Raw genomic sequence first — 23,015 nt, forward strand, 5'->3', positions numbered from 1 at the left:
CTATTCCTATTTTTCATTGAAAACAAAACATGGCTATTTATGTGGTATCAAAATAAAATAAAATTATATTTCATATTTTGAAAAACCCTTTGGTAGGATGATAGGTAAGAGTGGGATCCACATATTTTGTGATTATTTTTTGATGAGTAGTTTTTTTTCTATAATGTTTTAAAGTGACTTGGCTCTAAGATTTTCATACCTATTCATGCACTTTTCATAACTTGCATCAAAATAATTTAAAATCAACAATTTGTTTTCTTTTAAAGTTTATAGAAAAAAGTGTAGAACAATAATATATAATTTAATTTCTATTTGGCTAAGTAGATCAAAAGTTAGTAAAAATATGGTAGGCATGTGTCTGAGAGGATTGTCAAGACAATTATATAGAAAAATCAACTTCACAATGCTAATCTTGTCCAATTTTTCTTTTTTTTAAATTATATGGTTAGAAAGGAAAGAAAACATGTGATATTATGGCGGTAATTTTAGAGTTACAGACTTCATCATTTGAAAACCTAATGAAGTAAAAGGTGATAATGATTCTTAGAAGTTGAAAATATGTCTAAACTAATGAAAAGTAGAGGAAAAACATCAATAAAAGCCTTTGGTTAGCTGATAAATCCTTTTAAAAAGCCTAACTATGATCATTAGTTTTTGATAACAAAGTGTGATCTCATTATTCTTCATATGACTAAATTACATCATACTACACATAAGACAATTGTCTTATTTCTATGTAAAGGTATAGTTAATTGTGCAGAGGCCAATTTTGCAGAGGCCTAATAGACCTAATTAGGCCCAATTAATGAAGAAATTACCTAAAAGTAAATTAGTTTCATCAAATAAGTTATTGGAGGGATGCTTCAGAGTTGGTTTTATAAAAATATATAGTGTGGGGTATGGATGATGTAAGGTGGGTTTTATAGAAAAATTCAAATGTCAATTCTATTAATGAAAGTTCAGCTTCTCAAACTTGGCTTTTTGGTCTTGGAATAATTTAGTTTTTTGTTCATCAAAATGTTGACCCTTGTAGGGAAGACCTAGTTGCAATGTAAAACTACAATGTAAGGTTAAGATTCTTTTGGTTGAACCAAAAGATTAATCTTCTCATGAAGAAGTGATTGAGATTTCCTTTGAAGTAACTAAGGTACATTGATTTATTTTACAAAACTTTCTCTTTGATTTTTATCATGTAGGAAAATGTAGTGATTATTTTTGTGCACATGCTAGTAATAATAGGAAGAAGGGTATGCAATTAAGCCAAGGGTGCATCACCATGAAAAATGAGGAAAGCTACAACAATAATATTCTTGAATGCCCAAAAAATTATTTGAGCTATTTTTGAGATGTAATAAAATTTGATTCTTGATATTGATAGCCACTTTAGTATAGATCTTAAAATAATGAGACATGTTGATAAACATCATGGTGAAAGTGGGTGTCATCTTCATCACTAATTTTACATGACATACTAGTAGTTGTAGTTGTCATGTTCATCACAGGTTTTCCATGATAGTCTAGTGGTTGCAAGTGTCATGTTCATTACAAATTTTCTAAGTACATGTGTATTGAAGACCTTCTATCACTGCTTGAGCTAATAGTAGATGGTTAGTATTCACCATCCTCGTCTAACATAGGCTCACAAGAATATAATGTGTCAAGTGTGTTGACATTAAGGCCAATTTTTCTATTAGTGACTTAACACTTAGTGAGTTGATTAAATTGCTACTGAGTTCTATAGTTGCTAAAAAGATTATTATTCATCTAGCAATGTTAACCAAGAATTTCAATTTTTTCCAAGCTAAGTAGTCAGAAAGAAGTTCATGCCAAGCTTCATAGTGTCTACCAAGCAATTTAGATGATTTATACTATAACCAAAGTGTAGTAGTGTCTATTGAGCTATACAATAGAAGTAAAGAAGATCTTAGTGTTAATCAAGCTCTATAGTTGTAACCAAGTTTTATAGTGTATATCAAGATCACAATGATAACAGGAAGAATCTAGTGTTGACCAAGTCATGAAGTGTCAATCAAGTGACTCTATATCTACTGAGTTTCTTAGTGTTCACTAAGTCACATAGTTCTGACCAAGTTATTTCTACTTGAAGTGATCAATATCAGCTATGCCTCAACATCAACTAAGTGCCAAAGTTTGTTGAGTTTTGATAGTGTTTGCTAAGTATCAAAACATCACCAAGTTTGTCTACAAAACCCAAGTTATAGAAGTTGGGACAACTTTGTGAATTATGATTAATTTGGTATTGTAGACAACTCCAATAAGTAGTTAATTGGATATATAAAGTAATAAGAAGTAGATGAGAGAGAATTGAAGAAGGTTATAACTAGTATATGGTACAACAAAGACTTATCTATCATAGTAAGGTGATCATTACAATTCAAAGAATTTTAACTAGCAAATCAAAGTCATAGATCAAAGATCAACCACTAATTTATCCTAACAAGTGTATTAGTGAAATTATTTAATAAGGTGGACTTAATAGTCTTTTTCAAAATCTCCTAACATAGTGCATACTTCATTGTATGATTGTAAAATCCTTCCAGAAGGTGGACTAATAGTCCTTATTGCTCCTAATAGAGTAGATCATTAGAACTGATCAATTGTAAGCCTTAACAAGAAAAAAATATATTCCAGTACTAAAACTTATTGGTATCATCCCTAACCTAGTTTTACTTTCTAATTTGAAGGTTTTTGGGTGATTATATCTTGTGTCAAAGTGCTAATAATAAATACAAATTTCATTCTTTCATACATGTAATTAGATCATAACAATATATGAATGATTAATTGGTTAAATAAGTTTAAGGTTTTATTGGTTCCTCATTCAATCCTTCCCTCTTAGTAACCTAGCCTACCTTATATTTCCAATAGTTGGTATTAGAGAAACTAATTCTCACATCATAATTTTGTGATATTTAGAAAATTTTAGAGGTAATGGAGGTATACAAAATAGAAAAGACTATTGAGAATGAGAAGTTAGATCTAGAATTGGCCATTGCGAATCTCAAAAAAGAAAAGGAGCATCTCTCACAATCCTTACAAAGAAGGAAGGAACTAGTAGCACAAAAGGATGATAATCTCTACATTGGTAAGAGAATTGAAGATTTCTGCCAAGAAATAAATTTAGATGAAGTTGATGCAACAATCAAAGATCTACTTGAAAAGAATCATACTCTTCAAGAAGAATTTAGAAAGGTAAAAGGAGAGTAAGAAATCCAATCAGTTAGAATGTATGAAGTCATGGAAGAAAAAGAAAACATCAAAGAAGAGAAGAGATTTCTTACTGAAAAGATAGATGATATGATAATGAAATCCACCAACTATCCCTTCAGCAAGAGGATTTTATTGATCAAATTGTTAGTGCAAATGAAGACCTTATGAATCTAAGATTAAAAAATGAAAGACTGCAAAATGATCTCACCATTGAAAATTAAACCAATGAAAGGATGATGAAATCTCAAGAAATGAACCAATTAAATTAGCTAAATCAGTATAGACAAAAAGGCAAAGATAGGTTTGGATATATAGAAGAAGGTGAATCATCTCAAAAAGGAGCTCAAGATAATAAAAGACCTACTTGAAATAATTGTGATAAGATAGGTCATACATCTAATAAATGTTGAACCAATGGTAAATCAAAGTCTAGTGGGAAGTACTACAATTGCAACAAGCTAGGACACTAAGCAAGTGAATGCAAAGAGAAGTCTAAATTTGAAGGAAAATATTTCAATTGCAACAAAAAAGGACATAAATCTTTAGAATGCAAAAGCAAGAAGTGGAACCTATCAAAGAAAATTGTGAAATAAATATTTGGTTGGGATTACAACACATGGTGTTGATGTCACTACTATGGTGAGTTCGGATACATTGGAGAAAATTGTGTAAACATCATATGAGGAAAAGAGACACTTCAAAGAGAGTTTATTTTTTGTATAGAACTTGGATATCTTTCCATGAAAAATATGATTAAATCAAAAAAGAAATGAGGTGTCAATGGGTGCAAAAATCTCCAAAGAATGCAAGAAAAATTCCTAAAATTGTTGACACCCAAGTCAATGATTCGGGTGACTCAACCATTTAAAATTAGTCACCTATAGAGATCAATAGAACTATGATTTAGAAGTAGACATCTAACACTAGTTCCAACAAGAAAGAAAATGATCCAATCAGCATTCAAGATGCACAAGGATCACTAAGAAATGTTGGAAGTTGAAGACCTTATAGAGAAAGGGTGGGATGCACTATAGCATTGGATGTAGACACTGAGTTGATAGTTCCTACCAAGTCAGGAGGCCTTATTGAGTTGAAGGTGCCTTGCAAGAATCAAAGACTACTAAGTAGATGATAGCTTATCATCAAGCAGATATGTGTACGAAGCATTAATGGTGATCATGAAGACTTAATTTCCTTAAAAGAATGAAACTCAATGTATTATTTCATCACAAATTTTTAGAGCATATAGCATAGAGAGAATTCAAAGCCTCCAAGTGATTTAAGAGGTTTTTGTTGAAGATTATCCCCACATTTGAAACCCTACTGAGCAATGGCATTGTCAAGTAGCTAGGCTAAGAAAAGTTATGAAATGTTGGTTCATTAAGATAATTGCAAGGCCCTCACATTAAAATTGAGTTTGGAAACTGTAGAGGCACTCAACCCTATTGGAGCACAATCCCAAATTCCACCCAAGTTACTACTTTTTCATGAAATACATTTATTTTATCATTTTTCTATTTAGGATCTTGGAACCCTAGGGATGAATGAACATTCAATGAACTTTATGTGGATGGTGTTCCAAAACCTCAACACAAACATTTGGAGACAAAGAGTTGGAAACATACTACACATATGCTGAGAGATTTTCAAGTGCAGTGGATCAGACTCATCTTGAGTCATGTTCATAACATGCAAGTATGGTTAGATCATCCAATTTTGATAACCACAAAGATAATACACATGATTATTGATTTCCCATGTTGAATAAAGTGAAGACTACTAAAACCCTAGGTCTAGTAGAGTTGGCAAAGAGGATTCTTTCCAAATGGGATGGAAGAGACATGAGACTTTAGTAGTGTAACTAATATGGAATTGATATTTGAGATCCATGTAATTACACATACAACTTATAGTTTGAGTTAGTTGAACAATGTGTCATGTGAAGCAGTTGACCTTGTTCGCAATGTGAAGTAGGCTAGATTACTAAAAGGGGAGGGTGAATTAGGAACCAATAAAAGTTCTACTTAATTCACCAATTAATTATTCATAAAATATTTTGATCTAATTATATGCATAAAAGAATGATAGTAAAACATTTAGAACATATTAACACAATATATGGTGACCCAAAAACCTTACAAATAGAAAGTAAAACTAGGGTGGATGATAACTACAAGTTTTAGTATTGCAATATAGAGTTGGTTGGTTAAGGCTTAGCATTTATCACTTCTAATGATCTGCCCTATTAGGAGCAATGAGGACTACTAGGTCTACCTTGTGAAAGGATTTACAAAACATACAATAAAGTATGCACTCAGTAAAGAGATTTGTCAAAGACTATTAAGTCTACCCGATTAAAGGATTTAGCCAATACAGCTATTAGGATGAGTCAGTGGCTGATCTCTAATCTATAACTCTAATTTTTTGATTGAGATTGCATTAAAATGTAATGATCACCTTTTTGTGATAGATAAATATTTGCTATCCCTTATACTACTTGTAGCCTTTTTCCTTTGGACTTATGATCTCTACATTCACATTATACATTCTTATGTATCTTCTTATTTGAATGTGATACAATACATTACATATACACCAATCCAAATTACAATTCATCAAAGTTTGACGTAGCATAGGTTTCTATCAAGATCACAAAGTCAGCCCAACTGCTGGCACTCATGTTCTGAAGACAAACTTAGTGAGCTTCTAATACTTGGCAACCACTATCAATCCTCAACATCATCATGCACTTGGTATATGTAGAAGCTCAGTTCACATTAGTCATTTTCAATGTAGTCTAAATTCAATCAACACTGGTGACTTGGTGAGTACTATGAAACTTCACATATAAACTAAATCACTTGGTTGACGCTACATGGCTCAATCAAAAATGATACTATGAGCTTAGTATAAAATAAATTAGTTGGTTCCTTCACTTATTTGCCACTAGATTCACATCACTAAAACTACAAGATTGGTGGATACCGGAGACCATGTTTTACATTGTGCAACTCATTTAACAATATGAAGCTCGATAAGCACTATCAATTGTCAAGTCAATAAATATTGCTTGACATGAACTAAATATTGATTATGGAACTTAGTAGAAACTATAGAACTTGGTAGAACCTACATTATTTGAGTGACATAGCAATTTGCAAGATAGGCTTGGTAACTTTTTAACCAATTGACTAAGTGTGAGTCACTAATAAAAAAAATTTGACCACAATGTCAACAATCACCACCTTTGACATTAGAGAGAGAAAAAACTTATCAATCCAAAAATGAATTCTCCAAATTTTGAGTCCAAAACATTTTAAATCTCTATTCTTTTTCTTCAACTTGGTAACATACTCAATTTTGAGATTTTTCAAAATTGCTTTTTATTAAGGATGTCTTTTGATTATCTGTACATGTATTTAAATTACTATGTTTCTCCCCCATACATTATATCTCATATTATACTTTTCCCCAATACTCTTGATATATATATATATATATATAATTCTCCTCCTTTATATATGTCATATTATACTATACTTCTTCACATAAATGACAAGGGTGTATGCAACATGGTAATTCCAAAATGTGATAATAGGCCAGAATGTACCTTCAAAATAAATACCATCATCTTGTCACAATTTTCTTGTAACACCCTTCTTGCATAACATGTAATTTGTACATCTACTAATAAGTCCATCATGTGATCAACTATGGAGAAGTTATTGTCATAGGTGACAATTTTGGCATGTGTAATGTGTTTTTCCAATGCATCCATGTCTAGCAGAATCATGTCTTGGATGTATACAAGTGTGGCCTTGATCTTGGCTTCTTCCCTTAATAATTTTGCTTGAAAATTATTTAGAAATCTAATCTTTGAGTAGTGTGTAGAACTATAGATCGGGTCAAGTGACAACTGATGTGCTCTTACTTTTAAGTCTTCATCTATCTTAGATAATTTATCATTGATTTCATGGGTGAAGATAGATGTATCACACAACTTGCTATATAATGAAGCTACATTATTTGCAGAGGTTTTTGATGAGCTCAGAACAATAGACAAATCTACTTGATTTATTGCAATTTTTTGTTCTACCTACTCCAACAATTTGTTTTCAAATTTCTCTTTTCCCTTTGTAGCAACTTTTCTTGTCTAGTCACATCTTCAACGAATTACTAGACAACTTCTACCAACTAATCCAAAATAGGTTGTGTACTATCAACCTTAATACTTAGTGAATTCATAAGTATGTTCTTTACATCTTCAAGCACTTAGATTTCTTTTCTTTTTTCTTCTCTAAGCTTTTGTTTCCTAGATCTCTTTTGTAATAGTTCACCCATTATGTTCATTTGATTAGGATTTAGAGTAGAGATATCTCAATTTGGGATAACTATATCCTCATCTAGATCAATTTCTTCCTCTTTACCATTATCCTTTCTTGAAACTTTAGTACTTGGTTGAGACTTTTGCTTAACTATCCTTGTACTAATAGAATGTGGAATAGAAATAATAGTAGAAATGAAGGGGCTAGCCACAAAAATAGATATTAAACTAATAGTAGAAATACCTTGTCGCTATATTGCCAAATCTTATGATGGGGGAGGCACTTTTTGCTTGATAGATGAAGTGCTGGTTACTTTAGTCAATATGGTACTTAGCTAAATAGGTGGAGAGATTGGTTGGTTACATGATGTTGTAGTGGTTGCCACAACTAGCTTATAAGAAGCTTTCTCTTATCTTGATGGCATAAAATCTTTGCTCAGAGAGTAAGGAAATGAGGCCATCACTGCTACTATAATCTTGTCTAGGTTAGTTTCATGAATACTCTAAACCTCAAGAAGATTATCCTCTATAGCTTCCTATTCTTGCTCCTAATCATCCAAATTTACATCATGTTTTGTTTCCACATATTCTTCATCATCATTATGATCATATTCCTTGATATCTTCCTCATCTTCCTTATCACAAACATGAACAACAAAATCAACCAGCTAATGAAGGTTGTAAATGTTCTTCCATGTGGTAGTTGTTATCTTCACCATAGATTCTATCTCTTTTATTAGCACAACCCATGTGTTGAATTTAAGAGTGAGTCTTTCTTCATTTTTCTTTATGGAATCTTTCATCTCTTTTTCTCTAAGACTTGACATGAGTTTCCTCAGAGTCTATTCATATATATCTTTTGTAGTCTTCTTATAATTTTCCCATCTTGGATTGATTGCTTACATAAGCTCATTTGGAATTTTTTGTACAAGTTGATTAGGAAAGTACTTCCATTTACCCAATTTTGACATCATCACATCTTCAAATTTCTTTTTCTCATCTGCACTCATTGTTTCATATCTAAGAGATTTGAATTATGCCATTCCAAATCCTTCTTCTATTTCCTTTAGTTTTTCTTGAAATGTAGGTGGAGGCTTCTTGAAAATAACCTCCATAGAATCCTCATCAACTAACTTCAATTTCTTTCTGGATCTAGATGCTCTTCTTTGAAATACTATAGTAGGTGACTTGGTTGGTTGGGTAATGATAACCTTACCCTTCTTCCTTATAGGTTCTTCTTCTTTAGACTTTTTTTTTTTCTTCATCCTCTACTTCTTCTTCTTCCACATCATCTCCTTTTTCTTCAGTCAATATAAGAGTAGAACTTGCTTGCCTTAGTTTTGCTATCCTCTTCTTTCCTTTGTTAACTTCTTAAGGAAGCTTAGTCTCAAGTTCTATCCTCACCTTGACATCATCACAAGTACCAAAATATGTGGCCTTAGGATCCACAAGTTGATTAAACATTTTCCTAATGATATCCTTGGTGTCATCAATGTTAACCTCATAGCTTAGAGGTTTAACCCACACAATTCTAGCTCTAACTACTTGAATATACACTTTGTCATAGTCTACCATGAAATTAATATCATCCTTGCAATATTCTAAAAGTTTCTTTGGTATTCTATAAATGGATTGTTCTTGGAGGTTATGATGCTCTCCATGCTATTATTCAAATGATTCAACATTAACTCAGCAAGGTCGAAGGACATGTTGTTCTTCACTACCTTGAGAGCTAGATCAACTACCTCACATGACATGTTGGTGAGATGAATAGAGTCATAGATCTGATGAGCGATCACATGAATTCCAAATTTTAGCTCCATGTTAGTCATATTTATGATCTTTTTCCTCTCCCATCCCAATTGGAAAGTGTCTTGTTTTCCAATTCTATCTAACATAGAGGGTTTTGGTAGTCTTGGCTTTTCTCAATATTGGAAGCCCTATTATTATATTAATCATTTTATTTGTGATTTGAATAGATTTCTCCCACCATAATTTCCTATTTTGTAAACCGCTAAGGATAAATCTTATCCATTTTATCTAAAAATCTTAGGGCATATGTAGAATGTGTGTTAAACCCTTGGTCTCCAAATGTTGATGCTCAGGTTTCAATACATCATTCACACACAACATCTTCAAAGACTCATCCATCTCCAAGGTTCTAGGTTCTTGTATTGAATATTGAAAAATGTGAATGGATATCATTAATAAGCAATACCTTGGGTAAATTTTAAGATTGAGATCCAGTTGAATCAAGTGCTTTTTCCATTGCTGGACTTAATTTGAAATTTGGTGCCTTCCAATCGACTCCTCTAACCAACATCTCAGATCCTTTCCTAGTTTTTCTACTAGAAAATTCCATGATCTATAGAGTTTATGAAAACATGAAAATCTTCAAAAATAAACACATAGATTGCTTGGAAGCACAAAAATTGCTCTTTGTAAATAGCTCTTCAAAAATTCATAGTGATAAATGAATTTGATATCTTTCCTTTTAACAATATTCACTTTTCAAATGCCATGAATTATTGGTAAAAATGTTCATTTGGTAACAAACTATCTCACACTAGGTTCACCCTCAATAGAGTCATTGATACCTTAGTGTCCATATAATGTTTCAGTGTATCCTAGCCTTGCCCAATAGGGTCTTACAACCTAACCTAGCATGATAAGGTCTTTAATTTTTATAATCACTTGATGATCCCTTTGCATCTTAAATGTTGATATGGATCTTTCCTTCTAGCTAGCTAGAACTAATGTGAGATGTCTTCTTCATAATCTTAGTTCTAGTCATTTCACAAGGAATTTAAGTTGAGATGCTTTAGTTACCCAACTCTTGAGTAACATCTTTTTCACAAGTTAGACTTGCATTCTTAGATGATTTAGGTATCCATTTCTGCCTCATCTACTTTTTGATATTGTTAGCTTTGGCATTATTTTCTTCTTCAAACCTTTGAGCATTCATATAGTAATGTGCAAGATGTCCAAGTTCTGTACAATTAAAACATCTTCTAGTGATGTCTCTTGTTCTAATGTGATGTTTCAAACAATTTTCTCCAATGTGCCCAAATTCTCCATAGTAGTGGCATCTACAACATGTGTTATAGTCCCATTTGAATATAGCTTTTACAATATGTTCTATTGGATTCAATACCATGGCTTTGCATTCAAAATATTTGTCTCCATGTTTCTTGTAATTGTCACATTTACCTTCAAACTTAGGTTTCTCCTCACATTCACTTGCTCTATGACCATGCTTATTGCAATTGTAACACTTTTTATTAAATTTTTCTTTATCGTTACTCCAAAATTTGTTTGATGTATGACCTAACTTACCACAATGACTACACTTAGGCCTTTGATTCTTTTGAGCTCCTTTCTTGGATGATTCACCTTATTCTATGTATCCTATTCTTGCTTTGCCTTTTTGTCTGTACCAAATTTGCTCATTCAACTAATTCATGTTTTCTTGAGATTTAAACATTATTTCATTGGTTTTATTCTTAGTGTTTAGATCATTCTATAATCTTTCATTCTCTAATGCTGGATTCATGATTTATTCATTCGCTTTAGTGAGCTAATCAATGAAGTCTTCCTACTGAAGAGATAGATGTTGAATTTCATTGTTCTTTTGTTCTATCTTTTCTTTCACTTTGTCTTTTTCTTCCATGACGCCACATAATATTACTAACTAGATTTCATTTTCTCTATTCAACTTTTTAACTTCTTCTTGAAGATTTTAATTCTTTTCAAGTAGATCTTTGATTGCTTCATCAACTTCATCTAAGTTCCTTTTACAACAAATATCTTCAATTTTTTCTTCAGTCTAGAGATTTTTATTCATTTGTATTGCAAGATCTTTCCTTCTTTTCAATGATTGAGAGAGTTACTCCTTTTCTTTTTTTAGATTCCTTATATCTAATTCAAGATCCAAATTTTCATTGTTAATAGCCTTATCTAGCTTATATACCTCCATTAACTCTAATCTTTGGTCAAGTTGTTAAACTTCTTCTTTGAGAACCACAAAGCTCTGATACCAATTATTGAAAATGTGATGTAGGGTAGGTTGCTAAGAGGGCAAGGGTGAATTAGGAACCAACAAAACTTAAACTCAATGTTGAAATTACAGTCATGTTTGTTTATTAGTGACATATACACTTAATCAAATGGTTAGTAGCTACTGAGCTTATAGTACAATTAATAGTGTTCACCAAGTAATTTAGGCTCTACCAAGTTCTACAATTACTATAGTATTCCTAGAACAATATTCAATTTGCACTAAATAGTATGTAGTAGGTTGGTGATTATCAGTGTAAATTGAGCTTCATAGTATTTATCAAATTGCTCAATTAAAACCAAGTTCTCCAATGTTTACTGAGTTAATAGCTTAAACAATGGGAATCTAGTGTTGATTGCACTATATATTGTCAACCAAGTTATTTAGTTTATGTTGAGCTCATAGTGATAATGTTGACTAGGCTATGCAGTTTCAACTAAGTGATTCAGTTTATATGTTAAGTTTCATAGTGTTCACCAAGTCACTAGTGTAGACCAAGTTTAGACTACTTGGAAGTGATTAGTATGAATTGAGCTTCTACATATATCGAGTGCATGATAATGTTAAGGCTTGATAATGATTTTTGAGTATAAGAACCTCACTAAGTTTGGCTTAAGAACCCAAGTACCTACAGTTAGGTTGACTTTGTGTATTTTGGTGGAACTTGTATATAGTCAACTTTGATAAATTGTAAATTGGATTGGTATATATGTAATGTATTGTGTGACATCCAAATATGATGATGGAATATTATGAAGATACACTAAGAGTAGAAAGTGAGAAGCAAAAAGGCTACAAGCAGTATAAGGAGAAACCAAGATTTATCTGTCACAACAAGGTGATCATTTCACTCAAATGGAATCTCATTTAGCAAACCAAGGTTGCAGATTAGAGTTCAACCATTGGTTCATTCTAATAGGTAGAATAGTTAAATCCTTTCACAAGTTAGATTTAATAGTCTTTTGTAAATATCTTTACCAAGTGCATACTTCATTGTATATTTGTAAATCCTTTTGCAAGGTGGACCTATCAATCCTTATTGCTCCTAATAGGGTAGATCATGAGAAGTGATCATTATAAGCCTTAATAGGACAACTTTATTTTGCAATATTAAATCTTGTGGGTATATCCCCCACCATAGTTTAACTTTCTATCTGGAAGGTTTTTGTGTTACCATATTATGTGTCAAAATGTTATGAATACTCTAGTGCTTTTATTTTTTCATGCATGCAATTAGATTAGAATACACATGAAGGATTAGTTGGTGAATTAAGATTAAGTTTTATTTGTTACTGACTAGCCCCTCCCCTCCTAATAACTTAGCATATCTTATATTTCCAACAATCGGTAATAGAGTTTTACGGTTCTCAAAGAAGAAGTTTAATAACTTAAGAAATGATCAGAGGCAATGGAGTTATTCAGACTTAATAAGGCTATTGGGAAACTTAAGAAAGAAAAGGGGAAATTCTCTCAATCCCTAAAAAGAAGAAAAGATCTTACAATACAAATGAATGAAAAAATCTTCACTAAAGAAATAATTGAAGATATCTATTCATAATGTAATTTAGATGAAGCCAATGAAGTAATCAAAGAACTATTAGAAAAGAATGGTACACTTCATGAAGAAGTAAGAAAGATGAATAGAGAATGAAAATTTTGGTCAATAAGATTGTGTAAAGTCATGGAAGTGAAAAATAATATAAAAGAAGAGTTAGAAGGAGAAAACAATTAAATTTCACATCTATCCCTTCAATAGGTAGAGTTAATTAATCATCTTACTAATGTAAATGAAGAAATCATGAATCTAAGATCAAAGAAAGAAAGAATGTAGAATGATCTAAACACTAAAAACAAAACCAATGAGAGGATGATGAAATCTCAAGTAGAAATGAATCAATTGAATGAGAAAAAAAAATATAGATTGAGAGGAAAAGTAGGAATTAGATTTATAGAAGAAGGTGAATCATCCAAGAAAGGAGCTCAAAAGAATGAAAGACCTACTTGCAATCACTATGGTAAGCTAGGTCATACATTAAAAAAATGTTGGAGTAATGGTAATGCTAAATTCAATGGAAAATGCTACAATTACAATAAGCATCATCATAGAGCTAATGAATGCAAAGAGAAACCTAAATTTGAAGGCAAATTTCACAAATGCAAGAAGCATGGGCACAGATCTTCTAAATGAAAAACTAAAATATTGAACAAAGTGGATAAAATTGCAAAAGCTATATCTGGTTGGGACTAAAACACTTGGTGCAGATGTCACTACTGTGGAGAAATTGGACACATTGGAATAAAATAGTAAAACATTACACAAGGACAAGAGACACTGCTACAAAATGTTTTATTTGTACAAAACTTGGACATCTTGCCAAGAACTATATGTGAACTTGAAGAATTGAAGATGAAAAGAAGGCCAAGGCTAACAACTTTAGAAAGTAGATGAGATAGCAATGGATTCCAAAATCATCTAAGAATGCAAGTCTGAGCAATGAAGTACATGTAACTCAACAATTTGATGACTCAAACACTTCTACATGATCTCCCACAAGGATAATTGGAACTAAGATTTTCAAGAAAACATCCTACATCAATTGCAGTCAGCTAAAAGGAAAGATCCATAGCAGCATTCAAGATGCAAAGGGATCACTGGGTGTTTAAGGAAATTCTACACCTTACCAAGCTAGGTTGGGTTGGAAGACCCTACCAAGCAAGGTTGGGAGTAACTAATTATTCTATGGATACTGAGTTATCAATGAATCTACCAAGCAATTAATTCAAATTGACTAGAAGATAGATTTTCATCGAGAAAATGAATGTACGAAGCATTTATTGTGATTGGAATTTATAATTTTTTTAAAAGAGTGAAACAAAATTCATTTGTAACCATGAATTTTCAAGAGCTTATGCGAAGAGCAATTTTTGTGCATCTAATAAATTTGTGCAAATTATTGGTGACATTTTCCACATTTTTCATATACCTACTGAGCATGGCATCCTCTAGCAACAAAACCAAGAAAGGATCCAAGATTTTACTTTGAGAAGTTGAATGGAAAGCACCTAACTTCAAATTAAGTCTAACAAATTTGGAAACACTTGATCCTACATGAGCTCAATCATAGATTCCATCTAAACTACTATTGGTTAACACTATTCACTCACTTTTTGGTTTTACAATTGAACACATAGAAATCCTGGAAATGGATGAAACAATTGGAAATACAATAGGAAAAGTAAATTAATAAGGGGGGTGGTGAATTAGTAGTTTAAACCTAGACCCATAAAATATTCACCACACATCCATCTCATGCATTGACTAAGTAAACTAAAATACTATGTAAAATATGTACATCTAAAACATGTAATCAAGTAAAAATTCTCCCACATATGACACTACATATGATTACCTAGAAACCCTCTAATGAGAAGGTAAAATTGGGGTGGGACACCCACAAATCTTCACTACTACAGTAATAAAGTGTACCCAATGAAGGTTACAATTTTTTTATCATGAGACATGATGTATCCTATGAAAGGTCTACCCTATTAAAGGCTTACAGAGACTGTTAGGTGTCACCCTATTAAAGGATTTCAACACCCTATTAGGAGTGTTCCTTGCCAAAGGACTTTAACTCCCAATTAAGTAAGCACCTTTAATAGAGGATTTCAATATATCCTATTAGGACTTCTTTGTTAAGAGAATTGACTAATTCACTCAATAGAATGCTTTAGCAATGACCCTATGGTTAGCACTTCCTTGCTTGATGATAGATCACCTCTAAACTAATGTATTCTCAATCCTTTTTTATCAAATGTCTGTTTGTTGTATGCTCTTATCTTCCTCTATTCTCCTTTAACTTATTTTGCAATTCAATCTTAGATCATAACTCCTTAGCCAACATGAATTCTATATTTGTGCATAAAAACTTCTCTTTTTTCTCTTTCATACACCTTTTCATGCTTACAAAGTTTAGGGTTTTTCCTCCTTAGGAAGACTTAGGTGACTTAGGGTTAGGTATAAATCAACAACTATGATTCATCCTTTTTTTTTCTTAAACCTTCACATTTTTTGATTGGCTTCATGTAATTGCATTGGGAATCCAACTTAATATTTATCATTATCTCTAAAATATCATAATTCATCTTTAAGTCAACTCAAAAATGATTTGTATAGTTGTTTGTGCCATTACAAACAACTACAACAAAACTATCTCACTCGACATTTGAAGTCTCTAATGCTCGGCATATACTATCTTCTATACTATGACTCATCATTTGTGTCACTCAACATGCACTACTTGCTTGGCTCCTATCTTACTTAGCATACTCTATCTTCTCGACACATAAGTGGCTCAATACTCACTGTGGACTTCACATGCTCTATTATATACATGTCGTGCTCGACATGTACTGCTTGTTTGACATGAACTAAGTAAATGACTTAAGTGTGTAGAAACTCATTAGTCAAAACCATTCTAAGATCAACAATCTCCCCCTCTAACATGAGTGTCAAAAAACTTGGACATGCATTGATAACCTTATCCTTATGAACATAACATATCACTTATTTCACTTAGGTACAAAACTTCAAAATTTCAAAAATTTTGCAATAGTGTATATACCTCAAAATCTGATAACCTCCCTAAGTTGATAAGTCTATTTTGTACTAAAAAATTTGTAGTCTTGGTGAGTAAGTGTGTCTTAACTGATACTCTTTGACTTCATGTTGTTCTCTACTTTCTCTTCCTTAGCTTATTCTATTGCTTTCCTTACTTTCCCCCATTCTTCTCTATTTCTTATCATACTTCTTCAAAATCATATATTTCCCCCTTTATTCTTACTCTCCCCCTTTTCCTTGTTATTTTTTTTAATAGGCTATAAGCTTATAGTGTGTTTGTCCCAAAAATATTTATGGAAGTTTAGAATAATTTTGAGAGTTGTATCCCAATTTTTACATACTACATCCACAGATTTGATTTGGATTGCCATCTTGACAGCAAGGTGGACTAGACCATATAATGTTGAAAGATTTATGTCTTTCTTCATGAGAGTTTTAGAATAACCTAGTTCATTGTGCAAAATTTCCGTATGTGGGGTGAGTGTTATTTGGATACTGATCAATTTTTTTGTTATATTGGCTTTTTCTACAGATAATGTATCTAATTGACTCTGGGTTTGTTGCAAAGTTCTAAAGTGTTTCTCACTTTGAGCTAGATTCATAGATAGTTTAGCATCTGATGAATTAATTTGGCTTTTTAGAATCAAAATGTGACTTCTAGTCTCTTGTGTGAAGAATGTTAGATTGCACAATTTAGCGTACAATGAGAAAATATTCTCAAGTACTTTCTTAACTCTTTCTACTTTAGTTGCTAATGAAACTTGTGTTAGTGCTATGTCACCTAATATTTTATCATTTACTTTGCTTTGGAATTTATTTTTAGACCATTCTAATATTTTTTCATTTTTGTTTTGGTCTACATCACTAAACTTCTCTACTATGTTTGTAAATTGTTCTTGGTCTCATCATGAGTGGCTTAGTATCATCTAGAGTTGACAAACTAAATAGATCTAAAAAGATGACTTTAATATCTAGCAATTCTTGCTTCTATCTATGGTCACTTGTGAGCAATTCTTGATGCTTCTTTCTTGCTAGGGCTTCATGGAGTATGCCCATCTGCTTCATTGTCATTGTCTCAGAGTCATACTTTGGTAACACAATCTCTTCATCAAGTCTCACATCTCCATATTGTATTAATTCTTTTGACTTTAATGAGATTGGACTTAGCACTAAGATCTTCAATGGTGTTGCATTTGTGCTCGACTTCTAAAGAATATGACTTGAAGGTGTGCTAAATTCTAGAAAAGTTACTAGGGCTTGAATATCTACATTCTTCTTCACCTTAGTTGTCAAATCAGTTTCTTTAGACTATTCCTATTCTACTACAATGCCTTTACTTACACCTTGATCTTATGTTGTAGGTGTAGATAAGTCTATTTGACCTATTCCACTCTGTGTTTCTATAGTGTCTTTGATTTCCACTATGTTCTTCTCAATTGTATCAATCTTTTCTGATGTAGCTTCAAGTGTTTTATCCAAATATTGTACAATGGTGACTTGAGGGATGATAGTAGGTTTTTCCTATGTATTCACCTCTTCCCTTATTGTTTTAGTCAATGATTTCTGAATCTTAGCTGCACTCACCAATACAAGATTATGACATAGTTTTGCTTGCAATTTAGACTAATCAAGAATCTTTTTGACATCTTCCTCTATAAGGGGATTGATGGCCTAAGCTATGACATTAGAAACATCATTGACTATTATTTTCTCAGTATTTACACTTGGTATATGTTGAGGCCTGACATTAGGATATTATGTATCTGGTACAATCTATTCTTCTTGCTACTCTACCTTAGTTATTGCCTTCTCATCTTATTTCATTTTTGTCCCTCATTCAATAGTACCTTCATTGTTATCATCTTCTTCATTATCCTTTACTTCTATGGGCTCTTCCTCACCTTCCTTCATTATAGTTAACCCATATGTGAGCTTCCACATCTAAGTGGTCTTCTTAACTACACCGTCAATATTATTTTGTAGTATGGTAAAGGCCCTATATTTAGTACAAACCTAACTACATATTTGTTCATAGCCTTAGCAATTTGTCTCTTACTTAGTTTAGGCATCACTTATGCAACTAAGGTCTCCCTTATCTATCTCCCCAAGTTTGAACAATAGTGTCATTTTTTCTCTACTCTCACATATAGGCTTTTGGGCATTGAGTTCATAATTTCTAGTTTGGTACTCTTGAATTTTTCTATCATGGCATATATAGCTTCCTCCACTTGATTTTTCTCATTTTTACCAAGATTGTCAAAATCTACATGAGTAAATCCTAACAAATCTTCACTATTCTTAACATTTCCACAAAGATTTTTTTAATTAGATTTAAATTGGGTATTGTCATATAACTCAGTTCTTTCTTCAAGTAATTTAGCTTGTGTAATGTACTTCCTCCTAGGTCTTTTCTACACTCCTCCTTCCTACTTGACTAGTTTGACTTTAAGTTTTTCCTTTTCTCTAGTCTAGCATGTGCTAGCCCTTGTACTAGGTATAGATGGCTTGGGTTGTCTTGGTTTTGTAGTTTTCATAGCCCTTGCCACTAGTTGGGGTTTAGCCTTCCTCTTCTTTTGATCTATAGGTGTATGTGCTTCCTCGACTTCTTATTTCTTGGCACCTTTAGTAACTTTAGTCTCCTCCTCTTGTTGATCTTCATCTTGACCTCAAGTTCTAGTGCAAGTGGTGCTTGTGCCTAGATGTCTTCTTCCTTTTCATTCTCTTCTTCTTCTTATTCTTCTTCTTGTCTATCACTTCTACAAATAAAGTTGTTATAGCTATAGAGGCCTCATCCACATTGATTTCATATCTTAATGGCCTTTGCCATATATGATATAACTTTTAAACATCAGTCCCACATACCTCTTGATTTTTTAGTTTAATGAGGTGCGATCACCTAACTCATTGGGTTAAGTGATCCATTGTCCATTTTATGTGCTACAATCATCTTTCTTCTTCCATCTCTTGTTCATTTCATTTCTAACATTTTGAACATCTTCGTTTCCTTTTTCTTTATCAAACTCACAACTTGGTGCCTTTAACTTTGTTGGAAAATATTGACTCTTGTGACCAATCTTCAAATAGTTGAAATATGTGGTTTGACTCAACCACCTCTTATAGTCACTTCTAATGTGTGTCTTAATACAATTCACAGGAACATGTCCATATTCTTGAAAATAATGATAGCTATACCTTGTATTATAGTCCTAGTTATAAGAGTTTCCATTATTCCTTACCTTTGTTTGCCTATTTGATTATCACATGGGTTTGGATCTGCATTCAAAAGCTCTATATCAAATATTTGTGTGTGTATGATCTTGGTTCTGCATTCATGTGCCTAATGTCCTTGTTTGTTGCACTTATGATAGTGAACTGTGTTCTTGTGGTTGACATTTTGATTTACAATCTTGCTTCTACACATATTAGTAGTATGTCATTTCTTACCACAATTATGACAAGTAGATTTGTAATTTTTACCTTTGTTGCTCCTTGTTTCAAAAATTTTGGATGACTCATCTTCTTTAGTACTTATGCCTCCTAGTCTAGAAGTATCATTATTAGGTCTAGAAGATCTCAATAATTGCTCAAAATATTTGATGGTTTCACTTGGTTGAATGAAATATTTAGCAAATTCCTTTTCCCTTTTTAGGTGACTTTGTAATTTCTTATTCTACAACTTCAATCTTATTATCTCAATGTCCTTGACATTTAGCTCATAGTTACATTTATCATTTGACTTAGAGTATCCAATTGCATGTCAGAAATCTTGGTTAGCTCTGATGATTTCTCTTCTACTTTATTGGCCAAAAATCTTTTGTCTTCTTCAATCATGGATTTCTCTTCCATAGCTTTCTTCTTCTTTCTAGTTACCTCACATATTAGAATGGCTTGTGATTCTTGCTCTAACTTTAGATTTTTGATTTCGTCAACTTGGGCATTGTTCTTTTTCATTAGATCTACAACTACTACATCAAATTCACTCGAGTCTCTATTAGAAAATACCTTAGTAGTGTTCGTCACTTTGTATTTTGTGTCATTCTCTCCAATAAAAATTTATTTCCTTCTTTTAAATATTTCTTTAGTTCTTCTCTTACTTTACCGAGTTGATGTAGAATGAGTTGTATTTCAATTCCTTGATTCTCAATAATCTTTCCCAACTTGTAGACTTCAATTTTCAAGATCTTTACTCAAAGCTACAAAGCTTCTCTTTCAGAGAAAAAATCTCTAATACCAATTGTTGGAATTAAAATAGTAATTGTAAACTTTTGGGGGGGCGGGGTGTGGGTGAATTAGTAGTTTAAACTATGACCCATAAAAACTTTAACCATAGATCTATCTCATAGATTCAATAAGTAAACTAAAATAAAATGTAAAGCATGTACATCTAAATCATGTAAATATATAAAAATTCACACACATATGGCACTAGATATGATTACCTAGAAACCCTCCAATGAGAAGGTAAAACTGGGGTGGGGATGATACCCACAAATCTTTACCACTACAATAATAAAGTGAAACCAATGAAGGTTCCAACATTTTGTCATGAGACATGATCTACCCTGTGAAATTTATGCCCTATTAAAGGTTTAAAATGTATATTAGGTCTTGCCATGTTAAAGGATTTCAACACCTTGTTAGAAGTGTGTGTTGGTAAAGGACTTTAACTCACAATTAAGTAAGCATCTTGTTAGAGGATTTCAATACAACCTGTTAGAACTACTATGTTAAGAAATTTGACTAAGTCACCTACTAGAATGATTCAACAATGATCCTATGGTTAGCACTTCCTTTTCTGATTATAGATCACCTCTAAACTAATGTATTCTCAATCCTTCTTGATCTGATGTATCTTTCCTGTATGCTCATCTCTTCCTCTATTCTCCTTTAACTAATTCTATAATGCAATCTTAGACCATAACTCCTTAGCCACCATGACTGCTCTATTTGTGCATGCAAACTTCTCTCTCTGCTCCTTCATACACCTTAGAAAGTTTAGGGTTTGTCCTCCTTAATAAGACTTAGGTGACTTAGGGTTAGGTATGAAACAATGGTTGTGATTTATCCATTTTTTTGCTTAAACCTACCCTTTTTCTAATTGGAAACATGTAATTGCATTAGGTATCCAAATAAATATTCATCCTTATCTCCAAAATATCATAAATCAATCTTTAAGTTGGCTGAAAAATGGTTTACATAGTTGTTTGTGCCATTACAAATAGCTATGAAAAAATTATCTCACTCGACATCTGATGCCTCTGATGCTCAACATATACTAATGTCTATTCTATGGCTTGACATCTATATCACTTGGCATGCACTACTTTCTCAACTCTTGTGTCACTTGGCATATACTATATGCTTGATACTTGAGTGACTCAACACATGAGTGGCTCAAGACTCACTATGGCTCGAGACACATGCTCTATTATATACTCATTAGTCAAAACCAATCTAAGATCAATAGTGGTCATATTACTTAAGTAAATATTTACAACATCTTATAATTCATTTCATGTGCAAATAACTAAAAAACTAAACTAACTAGCTAACTAGTTTATATAGCATAAACTAAACCATTTTTTATTATTTTTATAAATAATTTATTTAATTACAAGAAAAAAATACATTGCATGATAAATATTTAAAAAGGAAAACATACAATCTTTGACGAGGTATCTATTGATTTTGTGGAAGCCTCAAATTTCTTGTAAGAGGAGAAGCATTGACTTAGGCTTAAGATCCCAACCACATACCTTATTAATCCCCACACAATATTTTATCAAGAAAGGTCCTACCTACCTCAAGTTTGGGCTAGAACACTTTATTCCATCCATCCAAGCATAATAGTGTTTATAATGTCCACTTTGTAATAGGTGGGCAAGCTTGATTAACTGGAACCATCACCATCTTGTGATAAAAAATTGGAAACCATGCCTCTAAAACATTCTTGTACAAGTGTTTGAATGGGTTCTTGCACCCAATCACCACCGCTCAACTTTACAATAGAGTACAAATGGATAATCAAGATCTTACTTCGATGTGTTATCAACTTATTTTAACCTCAAATATTAAGGTTTTGATTTTGTTTCTTTTCTTTGTAGGGTTTTCTCCCTCTTCACCCTTTTCATTGACTATTCTAGCAAGATGAGTCCTTCAAGAAAATAACTCCCCTTTGAGAATAGATCATCTTCATCTCAATTCATGTGAGTACTATAATTAATAGTGGTAAATTTAGTTCTTACAATTTCAGAATGATAGAACTTTCCCAAAAGAGGTAATTCAAAGAAGTACATAGCTCCTATCCAACTTCACATCTAGAAACTCTACCTTATTTGAATAGTAGTTAGTTTAGAGAATTTAAAAATCCTAAATTTCAAGTGAATTTGAATTGGACATACAATGATGTTGTATGTTATTAGAAAACTTGATGTATTATTATAGAGTATATCTTTGAGTGGATAGACAAAATGCGTAATATTGTAATTAAATTATTGAATAGCACGGATATGGAACTATAGATAAAAAAATAATATGAAATCATATAAATCAAATACATTTATAGAGAGAGTGCTTTTGGGTCAAGAAAGAAAGATCTCATAATGTGGATGATGTTTCCTTGCTAGCTTAGGTGGTGCTTCAATCCCATAGCTTGGAATGACTCTTACTTTAATATGGAAAAGGTATGAAATGAGATAGAAATTAAGGTCCAAAAGTGATAGAGGTTCACCCTACAAATTTTTCTAGGATGTAAAATATATAATACTTTTTGGGTCAACGAG

The sequence above is a fragment of the Cupressus sempervirens genome, chromosome 10, assembly GCF_028749045.1.
Source record: "Cupressus sempervirens isolate cs-2001-9-10 chromosome 10, ASM2874904v1, whole genome shotgun sequence".
Lineage (NCBI taxonomy): Eukaryota > Viridiplantae > Streptophyta > Pinopsida > Cupressales > Cupressaceae > Cupressus > Cupressus sempervirens.